The sequence below is a fragment of the Nycticebus coucang genome, chromosome 21, assembly GCF_027406575.1.
Source record: "Nycticebus coucang isolate mNycCou1 chromosome 21, mNycCou1.pri, whole genome shotgun sequence".
NCBI lineage: Eukaryota > Metazoa > Chordata > Mammalia > Primates > Lorisidae > Nycticebus > Nycticebus coucang.
The window spans coordinates 37,273,855-37,279,197 of NC_069800.1; positions in this window are offsets into that span (position 1 = coordinate 37,273,855).

The following is a 5,343-nucleotide window of genomic DNA, read 5'->3' on the forward strand; positions in this document are numbered from 1 at the left end:
AGTAAAGCCCAAACCCAGTCACAATGGTAGGAGGAAACCCAGCCGCCTGGAGAGGTCTTGTATAAGTGTTCCATCTGACAGCCTCAGCTAAGGTCCCAAGCAACAGCAAATGCCAAGTGCCAAACATGTGAGCAAACAAACCTTTGAGATGAATGGAACTGCAGCCACCATCAGGCTGCAACGTCTTGAGAGAATCAAAGCAAAAACTTCTCAGCTGAGCCCAGAAGCATGGAAAACATGATTTACAACAATAATGAATGGCTGTTGCAATAATACAGTGATTATTGTTTTAAGTTTGAGGCAGTTTTTGCACACCAATATACACCCCAACACACTGGCCCTATGAGGTGTCACGGCAGGACTGGAGGATGGCTCTGTGGAAAGATGAGCTTCTGATAATTTCTCATCAGTCACAGAATAAGTCCTGACCTGCCTGCCCTGACCCACTCTAGATTTCACACCTTGAACTGTTCTTCTTGCTCCTACATTTTTAGCTTTTGATCTCAATTTTTTTTCCCACCTCTGTTCCCGCCCCACCTTGTCCTGGATGCTGAGTGTGGGTTTGTAGTCCTGTTTTGGCCTTAGCAGAGAAAATCCTGGATTTTCACATGCTCCCTTGATCCACATGCTCCCTTTAGTGCTCACTGGCTGTCCTGGATCACCGTGCTTTCCAGGCCAACCCTCTAGTACCCATGCTGGGGATGTCACTTCCACCCTAGGCCTCAGCATCTGGGCTCAATCTGAGCTTGCTCTGACCTGGGATTAGAAAGTGAATGTGGGTTTCAGATGTTGGGTCTTGGAGAACATAAAATATCCCACCAGAGGGCTAGGCTCAGAAATTCTAGATCTATCTTCCTACATTAGGAGTAGGAAGGTTGTCAGAATTCTTGGTCTCTGGGCCTAGCCAGGGGAGGTGAGGAGAGGCAGAGGGTTCTAGTGGTTGGCAATGAGCACTTGAAACCAGTGTCATTTTTACTTTACATGGCCAGGAAGATAGCTCTCAAGATGATGATAGCTTACAAGCTTGTCCTTTTTTTTTTTTTTTTTTTTTTTTGTAGAGACAGAGTCTCACTTTATGGCCCTCGATAGAGTGCCGTGGCCTCACACGGCTCACAGCAACCTCCAACTCCTGGGCTCAAGCGATTCTCTTGCCTCAGCCTCCCGAGTAGCTGGGACTACAGGCGCCCGCCACAATGCCCGGCTATTTTTTGGTTGCAGTTTGGCCGGGGCCGGGTTTGAACCCTCCACCCTCGGTATATGGGGCCGGCGCCTTACCGACTGAGCCACAGGCGCCGCCCAGCTTGTCCAATTTAATAGTCACAGTTTCACAGCTCATTATATAATAACAAAGCAATAATAATAAGCTGCCATTTATTGGCCTTTTCAGTGACAAGTGCTGCACGAGGTGATATAAATGCGTTATCCTGTTTAATCTGTGCAATAATCCTGTGAGTAGGATTATTATCCTCTCTTTAATAGATGAGGTAACCGAGGCTCAAAGTGGCTGAATAACTTATCTAAGATCAAAAAGTAAATAAATGGCAGTGTTGGAATTACCGTTCAGATTAACAACCATGTTTGTAATCCGGATCATGAAAGTTAAGATCACAGTCTATTACCACTTTACACCATTATATTGACAAAAATTAGAAAGATAATACCAAATGTTAGGAAGATGTGGATTCACAGGAACTCTCATATACTGCTGTGGGAGTGTAAATGGATGGGCCACTTTGGAAAACATGTTACTTGCTAATGTAAGCATTCACATCCCTTCACTGCAACTCTTAGATTTATAAAACTCGTTTACTTGTGCACCGACCAGAAACAAGAACAGAATAGTTCCGGTGGCATTGGTAATAATAGCAAAAATCTGTCAGTCCCGGACAGGTAGGAAACTGAAACCACACCAAGTATTTTAACACAGAGAATTTATTATAAATAAAGAATTGTTAACTAAGTATAAAGTTGTTAACTAGGTGACTGAAAAGTGATAAAAAAAGAACTCTAACTTAAGACATGAAACTATAAAAATACTAGAGGAGAGTGCAGGGAAAACCCTTGAAGAAATCGGTCTGGGCGAGTATTTTATGAGGAGGACCCCCCGGGCAATTGAAGCAGCTTCAAAAATACACTACTGGGACTTGATCAAACTAAAAACCTTCTGCACAGCCAAGAACACAGTAAGTAAAGCAAGCAAACAGCCCTCAGAATGGGAGAAGATATTTGCAGGTTATGTCTCCGACAAAGGTTTTAATAACCAGAATCCTCAGAGAACTCAAACGCATTAGCAAGAATAGAACAAGGGATCCCATCGCAGGCTGGGCAAAGGATTTGAAGAGAAACTTCTCTGAAGAAGACAGGCACGCAGCCTTCAGACATGTGAAAAAATGGTCATCATCTTTAATCATCAGAGAAATGCAAATCAAAACTACTTTGAGATACCATCTAACTCCAGTGAGACTAGCCTATATCACAAAATCCCAAGACCAGAGATGTTGGCGCGGATGTGGAGAAAAGGGAACACTTTTGCACTGCTGGTGGGAATGCAAATTAATACATTCCTTTTGGAAAGAGATATGGAGAACACTTAGAGATCTAAAAATAGATCTGCCATTCAATCCTGTAATCCCTCTACTGGGCATGTACCCAGAAGACCAAAAATCACATGATAACAAAGATATTTGTACCAGAATGTTTATTGCAGCCCAATTCATAATTGCTAAGTCATGGAAGAAGCCCAAGTGCCCATTGATCCACGAATGGATTAATAAATTGTGGTATATGTACACCATGGAATATTATGCAGCCTTAAAGAAAGATGGAGACTTTACCTCTTTCATGTTTACATGGATGGAGCTGGAACATATTCTTCTTAGTAAAGAAGAAATCTCAAGAATGGAAGAAAAAGTACCCAATGTACTCAGCCCTACTATGAAACTAATTTAGGGTTTTCACATGAAAGCTATAACCCAGTTACAACCTAAGAATAGGGGGAAAGGGAGGGGAGGGAGGGGGAGGTGGGTAGAGGGAGGGGGATTGGTGGGGATTACACCTGCGGTGCATCTTACAAGGGTATATGTGAAACTTAGTAAACTATCTGTGAAGCTAGTGAATGATGCCCCATGATTATATCAATGTACACAGCTATGATTTAATAAAAATAAATAAATAAAAAGTTAGTGGAATAAGAAAAAAAAAAGAACTCTAAGATAGCAATAGCAGGAAGTGTCTACCAACCCCAGGTGAGGGAACAAAGAAAAGAGGCAGGAATTGTTAAAACTTAAAAAACTTAGAGGAGGAGCCCTTAATTCAGATATCAGGTCCGGTATCTCTGAGCTCAGAGAAGGGCCAGGTAAGTAGGGAAGGGGCCCAGAGCCAGGGGAGGAGGTACTACCTCTGGAGCTGGTGGCTCTGAACTCAGCAGAGGAGTCCCACCGGGTTGGGACCTAGATCCTGGAGAAGGCTGGAGCTTGGAAGGAGTCACTGTGGTGCGGTGAGGAAGCACTACTGGGTGATAGTCATGGGAGCAGGAAAGCCATAGGATGTGACAGTGAACAGAGAAGGAGCAGGTCCCTTCTGTCTTATCTAGCCTTGTCATCTAACACCACCCTGCAAAATCTGACAGAGTCTAACCAGGGAGGCACCGGCAACACAGGGACCCAGCCCCAGCCCCAGCCCCACAGACCAGGGATTTTTTACATTTTCAAATATTATATAAAAATCCCAGGTTAGTCTGACTACAAACATTGTACTTATAATGCATCCCCTCCACTCTGTTTCACAATGGATTTACTTTTTCAAAGCCGTAGAAACAATATCCTTTTTTGAGACAGTGTCTTGCTTTGTCACCTGTCTTAGAGTGCAGTGACATCATCATAGCTCACTGCAACCCTCCAACTCCTGGGCTCAAGCAATCCTGCTGCCTCAACCTCCCAAGTAGCAGGGACAACAGAAGTGCACCGTCATGCCTGCCTAATTTTATTTTATTTTTTATATAGAGACAGGGTCTTACTCTTGCTCAGGCTGATTTTTAACTCCTGGACTCAAGCAATCCTTCTGCCTCAGCCTCCCAGCATGCTAAGATTACAGGTGAACCATAGTGCCTGGCCCAAACTGATATTCTAACAACGTGCAGGCAGATTAAAAAACAAAGGTCTGCCAATAATTAGACCATCTAAACACCATCACTTTTTATTTTCACCTTTTTTGTTTGTTTATTTTAGTCTTTCTTACAGGCAGATGTAGTTTTTCAGTTATGTCTGTAGCACCTTGTACAACTGAATGTCTCCGCTGTGTCATGAGCCTTGTTGCCTGCTGTTACCGAGGTGGTTGTCACAAACCCTGAGTGAACGAAATGCCATTTTCTTAATGATTCCTCTGCTTCTTTGAACATCTGGACTGTATTCCTGGGGACCACTTTGGTTGCAAATGAGGGAAAGGCTACGCAGATCAGCTTAAACAAAACAAATTGGTGTGTGTGACTGTGTGTGGTGGTTGTGGAATTTACTGGCTTCCGTTGCTGGAAAGAATGTAGAGGTAACTCACAAAACTAGAGCCTAAAACCAGGGACTAAAAAAAGCCAGCACTCTTACTCTCTGTCCATCTCTTGTGTGGCCCTCTCTCCACTTCTCTTTGAAGATTAGCTTCTTTCCTTCCTACTAAGGACAGGTCTTTCCTTGACAGAAAACATGGTCACTGGCAGCCTCAGCTTTGTAAAAGAAAGAGCATCCAGGGCGGCACCTGTGGCTCAGTGAGTAGGGCCCCGGCCACACATACCGAGGGTGGTGGGTTCAAACCCAGCCCCTGCCAAATTGCAACAAAAAAATAGCCGGGCGATGTGGTGGGAGCCTTGTAGTCCCAGCTACCTGTCTACTCAGGAGGCTGAGGCAAGAGAATCACCTAAGCCCAGGAATTGGAGGTTGCTGTGATGCTACTGCACTCTACCAAGGGATAAAGTGAGACTCTGTCTCAAAAAGAAAAAAAAAGAAAAACTTTTTTCTTTCAAAAAAGTAAATAAATAAATAAATAAAAAAGAAAGAGCACCCAGACAGCAATCACAGGGAAGGATTGTGATTGGCTCTGTTGAGTCACGTGCCTCCCCAAATAAGGCAATCGTGTTTTTAGGGCAACCATAGATTCTATAATTGGCCAGGCCTGGAAATCTGTCCATTCCTATAGTCTGAGTGGCAACAGGGCCTATTGTTAGCAGATGAAGGGGAATGGGAAACCTTGCTGGAAAGGCAAGAAAACAGACACAAAGTCATCAAAATACGTTTCAATTTTTCACCATGGCAATACCTGGTAACCAATATTTCACATTTAGCTCCTTCTTAAAGACAT